At 38.7% G+C, this 20,395-nt stretch overlaps 1 protein-coding gene and 1 long non-coding RNA gene across 6 annotated transcripts in view; one reads left to right on the top strand and one right to left on the bottom strand.

The window, feature by feature from the left end:
• The window catches only part of NELL1 (neural EGFL like 1), an 883,212-nt gene that overhangs the window by 749,658 nt on the left and 113,159 nt on the right, over positions 1–20,395 (bottom strand). The gene's annotated exons all lie outside the window — the stretch shown is intronic.
• LOC123380539 lies at positions 966–4,603 on the top strand. Its single transcript, XR_006586445.1, has 3 exons — positions 966–1,246; positions 2,805–3,316; positions 4,167–4,603. It is a non-coding gene; the product is annotated as an uncharacterized LOC123380539 (long non-coding RNA).

Genomic DNA, 20,395 nt, shown 5'->3' with positions numbered 1-20,395 from the left:
AACATTGGAGAACCTCACAGTGACACCCTGAGCCTCTCAACCAGAGACTGTTTGATCCACTCTGACTTGACAGGCCACAAGCTAATTAGCAAAGCTTGGTGCAAGATCTCTCCAACACTTAAAGGTACAGTTCAGAACCCTCAACTGTCTAAAAAAGGCCACTCATGTGAAATGGGCTTAATGATGCTTCATTTTATTTCTGGCTCCTCTACTTTTTTAAGAATTAAAGGAAAACAGAAGTCAGGTTGGGTATCAGGAACTGAAATAAATTGAGATAAGAAAACGTTACTAAACACATTGCCCCCTAGACAAAAAGCCTTAAGTGGACAACAGTTCCTATGTAATGGAGTAGGGGAAGAGTGGCTGAAGCTACTCACATATGGACAGTATCTCAAATTATCCTGTCAGGAAACAGGCAATTGAGTCTTTTCTCTCCCCAGATTGTTGTCACATTTTCCAGATCCATGAAAAACTCAGCATCACCACTGCAGTCTGCACTTTTGTCATAAAATGCAGCAGTCAAGTTTGGGACATTCCTTCCAGACATGCTCCAGGGCTGATACTTTGAGTCCAAACCTCTTCTGAAATGCATCACCATCATTAAATCAAGCCTAATCTCACTGCGAGGCATTGCACTAGGCATTTAACATATACTATCTAACTCATCACCCTGACAAACCTAAAAGGCCGATAGCATCCCTAAGAAACTGAGGTTCTAGAATATACCTACCATGATTTAAATTCGGGTCTAAATCTGACATGCATTTTTCTACCAGCCTGCTGTCCATCTCAGAGGCACAATGACAGTAGTAAAGATGGCCTCAACTGGCATGGTCTGTCAGCAATTCATCTGTACAGACAACTCAAGAAATACCTGCCTATGTAGGTAGCCAGGTACCATCCCTACATTCAAAAGGACCTACTGTTTCTCCTCTAATTAGCTGAGTTGGCCTGACCCCACTAGCCAGATCATAATTTAATCTAAAACACACACACAAAAAAACATCTTCTATGAGCACCAAAATGAATAGATCTGAAATTCAGCCTCTATTATGAGAGACTCCCAAATCATATGACAATAACAAATGTGTATTTCTTGCTCATCTTTCACAGGGATCCTCCCAAGAGAGCAGTGCTGGCAAAGACTAGACTCTGACCTACCCAATTCATACTAGACAAAGAATCAGGCCCAAGGTCGTAAATTCAAGAGGTTACTTTTACTATTGGAGCCAGCTCCTGAGCCCAGGTACATACTTATTAGTAATAATATAATACATATTTTATAAAACTGCAAAAAAGAAAATCCTTAACATGGAAGACATTCATCTTAAGGGAATTCTCCAAATTGCTTCTAAGCAGCTAGAACACTAAAAGAATCAAAATCAGAGAATTTAAAAGGTCAGCAAGACCTTAGAGATCATCTGGTCATTCATTAATTTATTCAACATTTTGTTACTGAACACATAGTAAAGGGCTAAAAAAGGATTTAAAATATAGATCCTGTTCGGAAGATGCTTTCAGACTAGCAAAAAAGGAAATAAAATGTGTCCCTCATACAAAAGTTAGAAACAAATGGAAGACAAAGGAAGCTGTCATTTCATTTCATATGCCAGGAATGGACCAACTGCTTTCATAAACATCATCTCATTTAATTTATTCAAGGTTAGTATCTTTATCTCCTTTCTGCAGAGGAGTTCACATGTGATCAGGGATACTAAGTTCCTTACCCAAGGCCAGTTTCGGAATAGAAAAGCAACACGATTTTGTGTAAGAGACCTCACCAAGATCGTCATGAGACATCTCTCAATTACTTCACTTTGACCAATAAGCCACTGCTGCAGGAAGGGACAGGACCTTAAAAAGGATGTCAAAGACTTAGAATCCTCCTATAGATCGTCTGATAGAATTAAAAAAAAAAGAAAAAGACAAAGGGAGGCAGATATATTTAACTAGCTTCAATCAATATTCCTGGGGTTATGGCTTCATTGAGCAAGGGCTCATTATACGCATACCTTTTAAAGATTACTTTACAAAGTACTACAGCAAACTGTTACCTCAGGGTAATCTCCACATACAGCTAAAAGAGAAGAAATCTGCCTGATTGTTAGGCAAATGGATACTTGGTTCTTAGGGTAAGGTTTCTGGCAGCATAATGCACACATTCAGGAAGTGCTAGATTTCCAACAGTGTGGATGAAGTCAAGACCATGTTTTTGGGTTTTTTTTTTTTTTGGCTTTTTTGTTTTTTTCAAATACATCAGATAACTGCTAAAGTGGTCCTACACATGACAAGGAGACTGGAAGGCTAAGTTCTATCTGGGTAAGATGGTTTTGTGGGTGCTGGGAGGGGAATACAGCACTATTTCCAGACAGTAACCCTCTGCTAACAGAGGTGTGGGACTTAGTCCTCAGAGGACCTAGGAGGGGGTCATTTGGCCTAAAGACACCTGGAGGTAGCCTGCAGGGAAGAGTCATGAGTTGCAGTAGAGCCTTGTTATTCAAAGTATGGACCATAGACCAGCATCATCACCACCAGTGGAAATTCAGACTGGCCCCAACCAAGACCTGTGTGACTCAATCTCCATTTTACTAAGATCCCCAGAGGATTCATGTGCATGTTAAAGCTTAAGCAGCTCTACAGTCAAGTATACCAGGTGTTGCTTTACTTCCTGGCCAGCTGGTTAGGGTTGACGGAAGCAGCAGTTAGAGGCTGCTGTGCTGGCAGGGAGAAGAAGGGCACTGGAGGTAATCATACAAACAAGAGTCGAGTAAGCTCACAGCCCCTGACCAGTCCTCTTTCTTCAGGTCTCAAGCACGTGAAGGTCTTCTGTGGATTTGGAGGAGGGGACAGCTATCTGACTGATAAAAAAAAAAAAAAAAAAATCACCTGCCAGACTTCTAAGCAGCACTTCTCCCCTTAGCCTTGGACCTCAGCCAAGTACTCAGCCAATGAACTCTCTCAGCTCCCAGAAAAGTCTGTTTATCATCCTTCAAATAGTTGAAAACAGCAAGGACATTCACTACTGAGTTCTTTTTTTCAGACTGAACATCCCTAGCAGCTTCCTTAGACTCCCCACCTAGACAACAAGGCCCTCCTGGACATATATTCTCTGCCTTACTCCTCTTCCCAGATCCTTCCCCATGTTGGTCATCATGCTATAGCTACAGTAAAATGAATCCTTTTCCCTCTTCAATGGAGCATCCAGCAATGCAGACACTCTCTGGGCTGTCCACAACTATAAGTGCATGCGAATAACGTTTACATCTAACCCTGCAAACCATTTCATACAAAATGTTATGAAACTGATGTTATGAAGGTAAGCATTCCCATCCTGTATTTACACAGCTAAATTTTTTTTTTAAACTTAAGCCCTTGCCCTACTTAGACAGACCCTATCCACCATCAGTATAATTCTCTAAAAGTCACCAGTGAGTATTATGAACATAGTTACTATAAACCGAAGTTTTACAAGACTACCTGAATTTCATGCTATTTTGAGGGAAAAAAAAAACAGGAATAATTCCAATTAACATCTATCAAGAGCAGCCAAGTTACTTTAATTAAACTTTTTATCCTTTTCCCCCAAAACTTATACTGAGGTCCATTTTTTTTTTAATTTTTTTTTCAACGTTTATTTATTTTTGAGACAGAGAGAGACAGAGCATGAACGGGGGAGGGGCAGAGAGAGAGACACAGAATCGGAAACAGGCTCCAGGCTCTGAGCCATCAGCCCAGAGCCCGATGCGGGGCTCGAACTCACGGACCGCGAGATCGTGACCTGGCTGAAGTCGGATGCCTAACCGACTGCGCCACCCAGGTGCCCCGGTCCATTTTTATTAAACAAAAGAAATTTAAGATTTGAAGTGCATACAGCTGTAAGTGGCAGAACTAGGACTTGACCCCCAGTCTGGTAGACATAAAAGTGGATGCTCTCAACGGCAACACCCCATCACTTTCTACTATCTGAGAAGTTTTAAATGTATTACCACCTCTCATTTTGCCAACAGTCTTAAATGGTACTTACAAAATTCACATTTTAAGGTAAAAACAAAAGGTTCAAACTGACAAAGTACCTTGCCCAAAGTCATGTAACTCCTAAGATTCAAATCCAGGTCTACTTAGTTCCAAGATTCATGCTCTTCTCACCACACTGTGCTCCTCTCCAGGTACAACTGTATGATCCTATCAAAGCCAGAGGGCAGAGAATTCAGGAAGACTCAGCTCCTCCGTCCTTGGTCCCAGAATGTCCCATCCAGCTAAAGAATCCCTCTGCAGATTCAAGTGCAAGACACCATTTCCTCATGCCATGAGAAATTTATCACAAGGAACAAATTCCATGGGTGTTCACACAGAAGCTCACTTCCCTCTTCTGGCTCTTTGCCAACTGCTGGGATAATGAAGAGAAGCTGCCAGAAATACCAGGAAGGTATAGTGTCCTACCTCAGGCCAGGAGTCTCAAGGACTCTGTGTACTTTAAAAAAAAAAAAAAAAAGGGCAACAGCATAAGTAATATTGCAAAGAACACTGGCCCAAGGCTACCAAGACTTGATTTCAACCTTACACCTGCTTCAAACCATAAAATCTTTGGCAGTTGTGTCCCTGCCCCTCTGTTTCTCCTATCTTGGTTTCTCCTACCTGTTAAATGATCAGACCTGATCCACAACACCCCAGGATTCCTTGAGAAAAGACTTAGGGTGTCTAAGACACAGAGAATGGATTGGGCATCAGAGAAACTACACTCTCCATTGATTTGGAGTTTCCCCATAAGATTTAGTTTAGATGAAAGAAATCTGCTTCCAAAAACAATCTGAAACCACTGAACTAAGAAATCGTTAGGATCCAGCTCTTGTCTAGATTTCTGTAATTCATCACTATTCTGCAAACTGATCAACTTTAAAAGAAAATGAATAATTAGTTGCTCAGCTAGTTTCATTCTCCCCTGGATTTTTCTGGTAATGCTTAGGCTCCAGGCTCCTTAGCAGCTTGCAGGGGAGAAGAGGAGAGGGCATATACAACAGGCATAACTAAGATTCACACCTCACCTTTCTCCCTGGCACACACCAGGCTATTCCCCAGTCCCTCCAAATCTGTAGGGACCACATGCCTACCTGTCACCAATAAAACATAAACAGAGGTAACGTGGAGGACCAAGACTAGGCAGTTAAGAGAGAGTGTGCCTTATCCACGTAAGTTGCACATGATCCAGTAGAGAATTCTGAGATCTTAGTGGGTAGTAAGGTCATTAGATGTAATAAACCTGGGTCCTTCAGAAACTGCATGGGGCAGACACTCCCTCGCTCACACAAACTAATACTGAATAGAGACTAACCAAAAATAAATTCTTACTAACAATCCCCAGAGATCTAGAGGTTATTAGACAACCTGAACTCATTAAAAAGAGACACAAGAACATGAAACTGAGGAAAGACAAAAAGCTGACAAGTATCCATGGTGATGAAGCGATTGCTAAGCTAAAAATAGAAATGGCAGGAAACATGAGTACAGTCATCTCCTGTCTTGTATAGGACACATAACCAAATTACATGGCTCAGAGTTTTACAAATGGTATTTTCCAAAAAACACTAATAACGTTATCTCCCACCTTACATGCTCTTCAATGTAATCTTGATATTCTTCCAAGTGAAAGCTTGGATATATGTACCCAAATCTTGATCTGGGTGGGTTTTTAAGTGCTTTAAGAGCAGAAGCAATGCTTGGTAACTTCCAAGGCTGGGTCATAAAACCTCAAGCAGTTTCTACCTTGTCTGTCAGAACACTTGAGCCTGAAGTCATGACCCACCATGAAGAGTTCTAACTACCCTGAGGCTGCCATGCTATAAGGAAGCCCAGACCACATTGGGAAGTCCACGTCAAATGCTGGAAAGCCCCAACTGGGATCCCAGCCAACACCAGTATAAACACCACACATATAAATGGAAATACCTCCAGATGGTTTCCCCAGCTGTCCACTCTCCCCAGCTGATGCCGCTAACATTATGAAACAGAGACTAGCCATCCCTCTGGACTCTGTCCAAATTCCTGACCCACAGAATCTGCAAGCATATAGTAAGTTTGGGGATGGTTTGTTACACATCAATAGCCTTTGGAACACTAACTTTGTGCATACTGGTTTATATCTTTAAAATCTGAAACTAGGGGCGCCTGGGTGGCGCAGTCGGTTAAGCGTCCGACCTCAGCCAGGTCACGATCTCGCGGTCCGTGAGTTCGAGCCCCGCATCAGGCTCTGGGCTGATGGCTCAGAGCCTGGAGCCTGTTTCCGATTCTGTGTCTCCCTCTCTCTCTGCCCCTCCCCCGTTCATGCTCTGTCTCTCTCTGTCCCAAAAATAAATAAACGTTGAAAAAAAAATTTTTTTTAAATAAAATAAAATAAAATCTGAAACTGTAATTTAGGTAATGTCCCTACCTAAATGCCTAGGGCCACTGGCCAGATGATCAAATCCCATTGTGCCAATTTTCTGCTTACAGGCCCACAAACTTATAACTATGCATTTTCTTCTATCAAAAGTGGAATTCTGCTCAAAAAATGCAATGTAAGATCAGTAAATCACTTCTTAAAATGCAGGTTTCTCAGAGCCTATTTAAAAAGATAAATGCATTGTCTTTCTCAGTAATCCATTATTTCCCTTGTATTCAAGTCCCAATACACTGGCCTCACACTTCATGCTTCCTGAACTGGAAGTGGTCATCTCAGTGGTCCCTTTATAAATCCGTTACTTTCCATGGGTTCTAGCCCCAAGTGCTCTTCCCGCCTACAGAGTTATTTGACAAAGTTAAAAGAAATGTCCCAATTTACCTGGACAAACTTCCACTACTCCCAAATTCTATTTCCTTTACTCAGAGCAATATGGAACAGTAGAAACAGCAGAAAATACATGCCTACTATACAAGAAGCTTCAGAGTCCAGCCAACATGTGTTCAATCCCTGCCTCAGGCATTGAATCCCCAAGTAGAAACAGACAAGACACACCATTTCCCTAAACCTCACTTTCTTCACCTGTTAGAAAATAACATCTACTTCACAAATTTCTTGGGAGAAAAACATATGATACAGTGTTGGTAATTTCCCCACCAAGAGCCTACTGTCCACTAGTGACTATTCTTTCCCTTCTCTCTTTCTGCATGCACAGCCTCAGAGGTATGAAGCTGCTGAAAGGGTACACACACCCTGCCTTTTCTCAGAAAGTGTTTCTCTGCCTTCCCCTTTCCCTTGTTCAGACTTGACCCGGTGATCTTGCTTGCAGTTGTAAACTTACCTGTTAGTTCTGTATTCAACCCTCTTAGCAAACATCTAGCAGAAGATTAAAGGGGACAGTAATTACAAACTGCTGGTTATTGAAAAGAAAACATTCACTGCTAAATGAAATGTAAAAATAAGTCTCTTTGCATCTACTCAAAACCATTCCATTACAATCTTTAAAGTTTATTTGAGAGAGCATATGTAGGAGGGGCAGAGAGAGAAGGAGGGAGAGAATCCCCAACAGGCTCTGCATGATCACCATAAGGAGCCCAATGTGGGGCTTGAACTCACAACCTCATGAGATCATGACCTGAGCTAAAATCAAGATATGCATGTTTAACCAAATGAACCACCCAGGCGCCCCGGCCCCCAATTACAGTCTTTAAAGCATGCAAGTAAGCCATGCTGTGCTTACTGAAGTAACAAGCACATGGTTCTAACTATCCCACATACTGACAGGAGACATGAAAGCTTGCAAAGTTAGGAGATTTCTTTTCCCAATTAAAAAACAAATTCTAAGATTAAAGCAACCAATGAGCTAGTTGACAACAGGGAAGAATGCAATGTTAGTTTCTGACCACAGATGCCTTCAAATACAGTCAAAGTATTAAATAAACAAGCCCAAGGCAAGGAGCCTAGAATCACACAACTGCATCTTATCTGAAGCCCAAGGTATAGTTCCTTACCCCTAGGAACTCACAATAAAGAGGTTTCTAAATATCAAGATCTAAGAAAAGGAACCAATAATTGTTGTAGTTATGGCAAATATATATATAGCACTTTTTATACTTCAAAGTTTTCTTAAAGACTTAAAGAAACATTGTTCCCAACAAAAAAATAACAGTCTTCACTTCTAACTATAATATTTTGTTTAAATGTTTAACTTGAATTTTTTACTTCCATGTTCAAAAAGCAATTTATCTTTATGGTACTTGGTGAAGAGCACCCAATATCTCTCATAGGCAACTATTGTTATCAGTTTCCTGTGTATACCTCCAAAGTGTTTTGATTTTTTTTTTTAAGAGTAATTTATACTTCCAAGTTGTAAATAAAGAACAGAGAGTTCTCATATACCCCATATCTGGTCTCCTTCTATTAACATCTTACATTCATATGGTACATTCATCACAACTAATGAGCCAATATGGATACAATATGATCCAAAATCAAGAGTTTAGTCAGATAACTTTAATTTTCAACCAATAGCCTTTTTCTGCTCCACAATCCCATCCAGGAGACATTAGATTCAATTGACAGGTCTCATTAGACACTTTTTAGTGGGGACAGTTTAGACTTTGTTTTTTTATGACCTTGGAAACTGAGGATTACTGATGAGGAATTTTATAGAATTTCCCCCAATTGTGACTGGTCTGGTGTTGTCTCACATTTAGATTTGGGTTGTAGGTTTGGGGGAAGGAAGTGTAATTCTCATGACAGCATATCAAAAATACATACTCCCAACATGTCTTACTAGTTTTGATTATTAATCTTGGTATTAACCTTCCTGGTGAAATAGTGTCTGTCAGGTTTCTTCACTGTGAGGTTAGTCCTCCCTCTCCTCCCTTTTCATACTGTCCTCTTTGGGAGGAAGTCTACGGGCAGTCCACACTAACCTAGTGGGGAGTTAAGCTCTACCTCCTTGGAGTATCTCAATTATTTAGAATTCTACTGCATGGAAGATTTGTCCATTCTCTCATTTCTTTATTCAGTCATTTATTCAAAACTATTTACTCAGGTGTTTTATACTTTGGTTTACCATCCAATAGCAGTTTATTTGGTCACCCAAATGGTTCCAGCATGGGCCACTGGAAGTTTTTTCAGCTGGATCCTATGTCCCTTTAACATACTTCCTTCACTTATGGTACAAGATGCTCAAGGCTGGTCTTACAGGTTTACTGACTCAGTTCTAAAATCGGCCATTTCTCCAAGGAAACCTTTGGAGAAATTTCTCATTAGAAAACGGTAGTAGAAACCAAGATCTGGCTGCTTGGTGTGCTCATTGCTACTGGGGTACTATCATTGCTTCTAGGCCATCTTAGCTGATAGAGCAACGAAATGTATATGGTGTAATAACTAGTGTATATATACAGATCTGTATTTCTATATGTGTGTGTATCTGAATTAAAATTATACTGATGCCTTCAACTCTAATCTGTTACCATATGGATTATTCTAGCCTTTTCCCATATTTATCCATAACCTCCCACAATCCACCCTCTATTACGTCCAAAGTACACATACCGTGATTTTACAACTGTTAAGCTATACCTTTGTGTAAATAATTATCTACTAGAATGAAGCATCTATATACCATTCCTTTTGCCTTTAGTCTTACTGACTCCACTTATTTCTGAAGTTACTCAGGTCAGCAATTTCTCCAACCCCCTTTTCATGAAGGTTGTTCCACCTATTTGTAATAGAGTTAGTCTGTTCAGTCACTTTCCACATTCCATCTCACAATCCCCCAATCTTCCAATTTTTTTTTTTTACAATATGCATAAAGTTTACTCTTTGTGCCATAAATTCCTATGGGTTTTAACAGATTCCCAGTGTCACCTATCCACCATTAATTAGGGTGTCATACTCCATAGTTTCTCTGCTTGAAAAAAAAAAATCTGTTTTTCACCTATTTAACCCTCAAAGCCCTGGAAATCACTCGTCTGTTTAACCCTTCTATTTGTGCCTCTTCCAGAATTTCATATAAATGGAATCATACAGTATACAGCCTTATCAGACTGGGTTCTTTTATTCAGTAATATGAATTTAAGGCTCATTCATGTCTTTGTATGGCTTAACAGGTTTTTCCTTTCTTTTAATCACCGAATAGTATCCCATTGCATAGACATACCAAGATTCAGCCATTCACCTCCTGAAAGATACTTTGGTTTCCTCCTGTTTTATATGATTATAAATAAAGCAGTTTAGTAAATTTTGTATTCAGGTTTTTGTGTGAAAATAAGTTTTAAAAACAGCTAAGTAAATACTCAGGAGTGTTATTTCTGGATTATGTAGTAAGACCACATTGAGCTTTGTAAGACATTAACCAACTATCTTCCAAAGTGGCTGTACTAGATTACATTTCCACCAGAAATGAGAGTGCCTGATGCTATACATTCTCCCCAGTAATTGGTTTTGTCAGTTTTTTTTTTTTTTTTACCTTTAGCCATTCTAATTAGTGTGTAAAAGTATCTTCTTTGCATTTCACTAATGAAAAAAAAGATATTTGCTCACTGTTGAATTTTAAAAGTTCTTCATATATTTTGGACACACATCCTTTAACAGATATATTTTGCAAATATTTCTCTGAGTCTGTGACTCTTGTTTTCACTCTTAATAGTGTCTTTTGCAGAGCACAGGGCTTTGTTTTAGTAAAATCCAACTTACCAAATTTTTCTCATGGCTCATACGATTGATATTGTAAAGAACTTATCACCAAACCCAAGGTCATGTAGATTTTCCCCTCTATTTTCTCCTAGAAGTTTTAAAGTTTTGCATTTTAAGACTTGTGATCAATTTTGAGTTAATTTTTGTGAAAAGTGTAAGGTCTGTGTTAAAATTCATTTTGCATAAGGACATCCAATTGTTTCAGGATCTTTTAGTTAATAAAACTATGCCTTCTTACACAGGTTAATGCTATAAGAGTATTAACCTATTCTTTTTTCCCATCTTTCTAATATAAATGGTAGTATACTAGGGGCGCCTGGGTGGCGCAGTCGGTTAAGCGTCCGACTTCAACCAGGTCACGATCTCGCAGTCCGTGAGTTTGAGCCCCGCGTCGGGCTCTGGGGCTCTGGAGCCTGTTTCCAATTCTGTGTCTCCCTCTCTCTGCCCCTCCCCCGTTCATGCTCTGTCTCTCTCTGTCCCAAAAATAAATAAACGTTGAAAAAAAATTAAAAAAAAAATAAATGGTAGTATACTATCTTCACTGTTTCACACTTTCTGTGATGCTTTTTTTTTTTTTTTTTAGCACACAGAACGTACTCTTTATCCTTAGTTTATAAACATTCTCCCATTCAAAATAACAAGAAAATAAATAATCAGTTACCTTCTTATAGCACAAATCTAAACTACAACTAGTCAAAGGCCCATTTTCTTAAGGCTAAGCCAGGCTTATATTCTGTGGAAGCAAGATTGAAAATCATATGTAAGACATAGCACTAAGTGTTACCTAGTAAGCACCAAGTAAGGCCTTTGATTTACATTCCTCCCTTCAAAGAATTTGTGTACCATTTGATAAGGTAAAATAAAAAACCTAAAGAAAAACAAACAATAAAGCCTCACCTTTGAAGAAAGGGGAATTAAAAAAAATTGCTGTCTTGTGATCCAGAAATGTTTCAAAAGTGAAATAGATACAGAAGAACTTTTTTAAATTGAAGGGAGAAAAAACTGCTTCCCCATTGTAGATTCTTGCCACCTTTGTCATACATTAATTGACTAAATGTGGGTTTATTTCTGGACTCTATTCTATTCCATTGATAAGGTGTCCATGTTTGTGCCAGTACCACACTCGTTTGTACCCCATCTTAAAGTCTGGATTGTGCTATCTCCAGCTTTGCTATTCTTTTCCAACACTGCTTTGGGTATTTGGGGTCTTTTGTGATTCCATACAACTTGTAAGATTATTTTTTCTAGTTCTCTGAAAAACGTTGTTGGTATTTTGATAGAGATTGCATTAAATCTGTAGATTGTTAAGATGTTCGTATGGCACAGAATATTAGTTCTACCAATCCTTGAGCATGGAATATCTTTCCATTTGTTTATATCATCTTCAATTTCTTTCATCAGTGTTTTATAATTTTCAGAGCACAGGTCTTTCACCTCCTTGGTTAAGTTTATTATTCCCAGGTATTTTACTCTCTGGTACAGCTGTAAATGGTGTTTTCTTAATTTATCTTTCTGCTGCTTCATTAAAAGTAGATACAAACACATTTCTGTACATTGATTTTGTATCCCGTGACCCTACTGAATTCATTTATCAGTTCTAGTAGTTTTTTAGTCAAGTCTTTAGAATTTTCTATGCATAGTATCATGTCTTCTACAACTAAAGTTTTACTTCCCTACCAATTTGGATGCCTTTTTTTTTTTTTTATCTTGTCTGATTATTCCTTAAAAACTTAAAATTACCCAGCCACCTGGGCGGCACAGTTGGTTAAGTGTCCAACTTCAACTCAGGTCATGATCTCACAGTTCACAAGTTTGAGCCCCCTGTCAGGCTCTGTGCTGACAGCTCAGAACCTGGAGCCTGCTTCAGATTCTGTGTCTGTCTCCCTCTCCCTCTCCCCCCCCCACCTTGTCTCTGCCCCTCCCCAACTCATGCTCTGTCTCTCTCTCTCTCTCTCCCTCAAAAGTAAATAAACATTTAAAAAAATTAAAATTACCATATGATGGAGTGATTCCATTACTTGGTAATTATCCAAAGAAAGCATAAACACTTATCTGAAAAGATAGACGCACCCCTATGTTTATTACAGTATTTACTATAGCCAAGACATGAATGGACACTTGAGTTGCTTCCATAGATCAATGGAGAAAGATGCAGTGCGTATACACAATGGAATATGACTCAGCCCTAAAAAGGAGTAAAATATTGCCATTTGCAACAACATGGATGGACCTAGAGGGTATTATGTTAATGGAAATAAGTCAGAAAAGTAAATACCATACAATTGCACTCGTGTGGAATTTAAGAAAATGAAAATGAAAAACAAAAACCAGACTCAAATACAGAGAGCTGATGGTTACCACAGGGAAGGTGGGTAAGGAATAGGTGAAATAAAAGGATCAAGAGCACCTTTATCTTGATGAACACTGAGAAAAGTATAGAGTTGTTGAATCATACCATACACCTTAAACAAGTAAGTGTGTTAATTACAGCTGAATAAAAAAAATGGAGGTAGAAGGTGAGAAAGGTGCTTCAGGAAGGAGAAATGCAAAGGACAGGAGGAGGAAGTTTGGCACTCAGGCGACAGAAAAAGATCAAGTAAGGATAGCACTGAGTATGTGCAAGCAGAATGCAAAGGAGCTGGGAAACAGCCAATGAGTCAACTGGTGCTGGATTCACAGAACCCATCTCTGACATTTGACCTTTACCCTGAACCCTCGCAGTTCTCAAACCATCTTCTACCAGGACAAATAGGTGATTTCACAGGCATGGAACACTCCAAAAGATGTCAATTTCTGGCACATTACCCCTACCTTCAGTCCTTTTTCCTACCTCTCAGAAAGCACTTCAGATCAGGGGCTCCAATGTACCCTGAATCCACTAAAATACATTAGGGTATTTTTTTTTTAACATAAATTAATCACAAACTTTTAACTACAGTTTAGGCCTGTTTTCTGAGCTATATACTTGAATAGCCAATTGTCTACGGAACTCCACTTTGATCTTTCAAATTCAGTAAACTCAAGACATAACTAACTTTCCATCTATAACCAGTCCTCACTCACTATGGTCTACATCAAAATGAGGGCTAGAAACCTAAGCATGGTTTTTTATACTTCTCTACCCAGTGCCTGATGTACAACCCATTGTCAAGTCCTATGGCTTCTACTCCTGGGTTCTCTATTCCTCACCTCCTCCACTGCTACCATCCTTTTCTAAGCCACCATCACCTCTTACTGGCAACTGCATAGCCTCACAACTAGCGCCCCTGAATCCACTCTGGTCCCTTCAAATGCACTCTACTACCAGTCATCTTTTTTTAAATTTTTTTCAACATTTATTTGTTATTGAGAGACACAGAGAGACAGAGCCTGAGCAGGGGAGGGGCAGAGAGGGAAATATAAAATCCCAAGCAGGCTCCAGGCTCTAAGCTGTCAGCACAGAGCCCAACATGGGGCACGAACTCACAAATCATGACATCATGACCTGAGCCAAAGTTGGTCGCTTAACCAACTTAGCCACTCAGGCTCCCCGCCAGTCATCTGTATGAAACAAAAATCCCATCACTAATCTCTTCCAATCACCTCCCACCCTAAGCTTACAAATCAATGACTTATGGCTGCTGAGCTTAAGACTAGAATTCTTAGACATGGCCACCAAGAACCCACATGCTCTGGCCCCTGCCTACCTGTCCAGCTTCAGCTTGTATACTCTCCATGTTGTTTTCTGCACACCAACCTTCTTTCAGGTCTTTGAACATACCCCGATACCTCCCACCAAAACGCAGCACTTACACATTCCACCCTGCAATCCAAAACACTCTCACTCCCATTCTTTACAAAATTAACATCTACTCATTCTGCACTAATCACCTTGTAGGTCACCTGCCCAGGAAGACTTCACTAATAAGCACTTTTCACCGCTGGCCAGGATTTTTCAGAGACTATGTTCCTTTCCTCCATAGTACTTATTTCTAAATATGCATTTTTGTCTTTTTTTAATATCTGTCTTTCCCACTGGATTAAAAGCTCTATGAACATACTGACCAACCACGTCTGTTTTTGCTCATCACTGCATCTTCAGAGTCTACCATAGGGCCTAGCATATAGTAAAAACTTAATATTTTTGGAACACATTAATATCTGGTTTTTATTAACAGTAATAAATCATATATGGCACATCTCACAGCTGATTGTGATAGATTAAACTGCTTTAACATTGAATTTGAGAATCACTATTGTAGTAAACAAAAGTTCCCCAAAGTCATTTGATAAAAGCACCATTCAATTAATGACTATATAATAATAGCTAACATTTATCAAGTTTTTACCACATACCAGCTTCGTACTTTTTAGTATTTCAGTGAATTAACAATCCAGTTAATGGGAATTTTATCTTCATTTAACAAGAAATCAAGTCAAAGTAACATGATCAAAGACAAAGCTAGGATGATGATACCTATGTGCCAGACTCCTAAAAAAACGAGAATCAAAACAGACTCACCTGACCTGTCCCACAACTAAAACCACCACAAGAATCACTGGGAAAGCTGATGTCATGGGTGGAGAACTGCACTGCCAAGGCCAACCATTCTGGGTTAGAAACAGACACTTTGAACTGGCACAGGGTAGGACCCTCCTTTGTCCATGATGCTGATGTCCCCAAGTACTGAAGGCTGAGACTGACTGCCACAGGAAACAAGGGTTAGTGATCTGACTGCTTCTGTTATCAAGACTTGACCTCTCAACATAGTGAGGTATGTTGTACGTAACATACTTACAATGAGATTTCTTTAAGAACTCAGTAAAACCAATGGCCAACAAAGCAATCAAAGATTAAAAAAAAATACATGGAGAAAAATGAAAATGAAAACACAATGGTTCAAAATCTTTGGGGTGCAATGAGTTCTAGAGGGAAATATACAGCAATACAGGCCTACTTCAAGCAACAAGGACAAGCTCAAACAATCAAAACTATACCTAAAGGAACTAGAAAAAGAACAAAGCCCAAGATGAGTAGAAGAAGGGAAAAAATAAAACAGAAAAATGACTTAAAAAATAAAACCAGGAGCTGATTCTTTGAAACGATTACATGGATAAACCCTTAACCAGACTCAAAAAGAGAAACGACCCAAATAACATCAGAAACAATGGAGTGCAACGGACACCACAGAAATACACAGGATTTTAAGAGAAGAAAAATCTTACCAAAAAAAAATAATAATAATAATAATACACACACACATACACACACCAACAAATAGAACAACCTAGAAGAAATGGATAAATTCCTAGAAACATAAAACCTTCCAAAATTGCACCAGGAACAACTAGAAAATCTGAACAGATTACAAGTAACAAAATGAACAGGTATGCAAAAAACCTTGCAAAAAACAGAAGTCCAAGACCAGAAGTAGGTACCAGTGAATTCTACAAAACCTTTAAAGAAGAACTAACACTATTCTCCTCAAAGTGTTCCAAAAAACAGAAGAGGAAGGAAAGCTTCTAAATACATTCTACAAGGCCAGCATTGCCCCAATCCTAGATCCAGACAAAGACAAAGACATCACAAAAAAGAACACTACAAAACAATCCCATTTACAATGACATCAAAAGTAAAATACCTAGAAATAAACCGTGCCAAGGTGGTAAAAGAACAAAACAAAACAAAACAAAAAAAATACCTCTGCTTTCTTAAAATTATCAAACACCAGTGAAAGAAACTGAAGATAACAGAAACAAAAGATATTCCATGCTCATGGGTTTGAAGGATACTGTTACAACGTCCAGACTACTTAAAGCAATCTACAGGTTTAATGCAATCCCTATCAAAATACCAAAAGCATTTTTCACAAAACTGGAAGAAGTAATCCTAAAATTTTTTATCAAACCACAAAAGACCACTTTCTATCACCATATACAAAAATAAACTCAAAGTGGATTAAAGATCTAAATGTGAGCCTGAACCCATGAGAACACCTAGGAGAAAACATAGGCAGCAATCTCTTGGTCACTGGCCTATGCAGCATATTTATGGATAGGTCTCCTCCAACAAGGGAAACTAAAGCAAAATAAACCACTGGTACTACAGAAATAAAGGGCTTGCACAGCCAAAGAAACCAAGAAAACAAAAGGGCAACCTAGAGAATGGTAATGTAATTATTTTGCTGATACTTTTCTACCCACTGGATTAGAAGCTCCATGAACATACGGACCATATCGGTTTTTGCTCATTATTCTAATTCCAGAGCTTAGCACAGAGTTTAGCATATAGTAGAAACTTAATAGTTTTGCAATTAATGACATTCACCAATCTCTGGTTTTCATTAATACTAATGCAGTGCATATGACACACGTCGCTAATTATGATACATCACACTGCTTTGACATTGTAGTTGAGAATCACTAATGTAGAAAATAAAAGTTTCTTGTGAAGGTGATTCAGTAAAAGCAGTACTGAAATAATAGTTGACTTTTTTTTTTTTTTAATTAGCGAGTTTATTGACTCACTGTATTGGAAAATACATAGGTAATCAAGCTTCTGGGTTTCTCACAGATCTAGTGTTGTTTTCTGTCTGCCTTTCTCCTCTGCCATCCAATGCGTTGTCTCCAACCCAATACAATGGAGTCCCAGAGAGGCTGCCAAAAGTAGACGGGCTATTTGCATTATACAAAATGCCCAAAGAGAATGAATGCTTTCCTCAGTCATCAGGCAAGGGATCTCAGCTCAATGCCAATCCTCTTGGCCAGGAGAATGCCATGTGCTTCTTGTCTGTATGTCAACTATACTCAAACAAATGTTACATAGTTTCAGGTGTACAACTTAATGATTTAAATTTATACACTGTGCTATGTTTACCACAAGCTACCATGTGTCCCCATACATCGTTATTACACTATCTTTGACTATGTTCCCTATGCTGTGACTTTTATTCCCATACCTTATTAATTCCATAACTGGAAGCCTGTATCTTCCACTTTTTTATCCATTGTGCCCAATTCCCCACCTCCCTCCCCTCTGGCAACCATCACTTTTTTCTGTAACAATGATTCTGCTTGTTGCTTATTCATTTTTTTTTTTTTTACATGCCACTTGGGAGTAATATATGGTGTTTTTCTTGGACTTATTTCACTTAGCATAATACTCTGTAGGTCCATGCATGTTGTCTCACATGGCACAATCTCATTTATGGCTGTATAATATTCCATTGTACATATATGCACACCACATCTTTCTTATCTCTTCATCTATTAATGGACATTTCAGTTGCTTCCAGATCTTGGCTATCATAAATAATGCTTCAATAAACACAGGGGTGCATACATCTTTCTAAATTAGTGTTTTTGTTTTCTTTGAGTAAATACCCAGTGGTGGAATTATTGGATCACGTGGTATTTAAGGAACTTCCATACTGTTTTCCACAGCATGGGAAATTGGCTGCACCAATTCACATACCCACCAACAGTGGAGGAGGGTTCCTTTTCTTCCACATCTTTATCAACACTTATTTCTTGTCTTTTTGATTTTAGCCACTCTGACAGGTGTCAAGTGGTATCTTATTGTGGTTTTTATTTGCATTTCCCTGATAATTACTCATGTTGAGCATCGTTTCATGTGTCTGTTGGCATCTGTAGGGCTTCTTTGGACAAGTATTTTCCAAGTCCTCTGTCCATTTTTTTAATAAGATTGCTTTATGGTGTTACATAAGCTCTTAATATATGTTGGATATTAAGCCCTTATCAAATATATCATTTGCAAGTGTCTTCTCTCATTCAGTAGGTTGTTTTTTTAGTTTTGTTGATGGTTTCCATTACAGTGCAGAAGCTTTTTACTTTGATGTAGTCCTAACAGTGTATGCTTTTGTTTCCCATGCCTTAGGAGATCTATCAAGAAAAATGTTAAGACCCATGTCAGAGAAATTATTGCCTGTGTTCTCTTCTAGGATTTTTATGGTTTTAGGTTTCACATTTATATCTTTAATCCATTTTTGAGTTTATTTTTGTGTATGGTGTTAAAAGGTGGTCCAGTTTTCCCAGTACCATTTATTGAAAAGACAGTCTTTTCCCCATTGTGTATTCTTGCCTACTTTGTCATAGGTTAATTAGCCATAAAATCATGAGTTTAATTCTGGACACTCTATCCTGTTTCCTTAACCTACGTGTCTATGTTTGTGCCAGTACCATACTCCATTTTGATTACTACAGCTTTATAGTATATTTTGAAACCTGGAATTGTGATTCCTCCAGCTTTGTTCTTCTTTCTTAACATTGCTTTGGCTATTCAAGGTCTTTTGCGTTTCAGTACAAATTTTAGGATATGTTCTATTCTTGTGAAAAATGCTGTTGGTATTTTGTTAAAGACTGCACAGAATCTGTAGATTGCTTTGGTAATATGTACATTTAAACAGTATTAATTTTTCTAATCCAGGAGCACAGTGTATCTTTTAATTTGCTGCAAATGACATATCCATTAAGGGGTTAATATCCAAAATAAAGAACCCGTACAATTCAATACCAAAAACAGTCCAGTTAAAAAGTGGATAGACATTTTTCCAAAGAAGACATACAAATGGCCAACACATGAAAAGATGCTCAATATCACAAATCAGGTAATCACAAATTGAAACCACAATGACATATCATCTCACACCAGTTAGATTATCAAAAACAAAACCAAGTGTTGGTGAAGATGAAGGGAAAAAAGGGAGCCTTCATGCACTATTAATGGGAACGTAAATTGGTGCAACCACTGTGGAATACAGAATGGAGGTTCCTCAAAAAATGAACAGAAATACCTTACGATCCAGTAATTCTACTACTAGATATTTACCCAGGGACAACAAAAGCACTAATTTGAAAAAATAGGCATCCCTGACTGTACTGCAGCATTATTTACAATAAACGTGATACAGAAGCAACCCAAGTGTCCAACAGATGAATGAAGTGGTATATATACACAATGGAATACTACTGAGACATAACGAATGAGATCTTGCCATTTTCAACAACATGGATGGGCCTAGAGGGTATTATGCTAAGCAATAACTCAGAATAACAAATACCATACACTTTACTTTTATGTGGAACCTAAAAAAACAGACTCAAGGGGCGCCTGGGTGGCTCAGTCGGTTGAGCGTCCAACCTCGTCTCAGGTAATGATCTCATGGTCCGTGAGTTTGAGCCCTGTGTCGGGCTCTGTGCTGACAGCTCAGAGCCTGGAGCCTGCTTCAGATTCTGTGTCCCCCTCTCTCTGACCCTCCCTCATTCACGCTTTGTCTCTGTCTCAAAAATAAACATTAAAAAATTTAAAAAAAAGACTCAAATACTGAGAACAAACTGATGGTTGTCAGGGGAGATGGGTGGGAGGATGGGCCAAAGAGATATGGGGTATACAAGTACAAACTTCCAGGTATAAAAGTCAGTCCTGGAGATGCAGAGAACAGCATGGGGAATAGTCAGTAACACTGAAACAACAATGTATAGTAACTCATAGTGATTCCACTTATGGTGAGCACTATGTATGGAATTGCCGAATGGTTGTACACCTGAAATGAATAGCACTGTATGTCAACTATATTTCAATAAAAAATAATTACACCAATAAAAGTGAAATTGAACACAGATATGTACTATGAAGGAACAGAACATAGTCACATTAGGATAAGGCCACTCAGGCTGATTAGCACAGGGTAAATCTGAGCACTGTAAAGGATCTCTCATGAATGTGTCAGGTAACTGAAAAGAACCCATGTTAGG

Source organism: Felis catus, chromosome D1 (genome assembly GCF_018350175.1).
Source record: "Felis catus isolate Fca126 chromosome D1, F.catus_Fca126_mat1.0, whole genome shotgun sequence".
Classification (NCBI taxonomy): domain Eukaryota; kingdom Metazoa; phylum Chordata; class Mammalia; order Carnivora; family Felidae; genus Felis; species Felis catus.
Note: the sequence above shows the minus strand (reverse complement) of the source record. Positions and strands in the feature narration are given on the sequence as shown.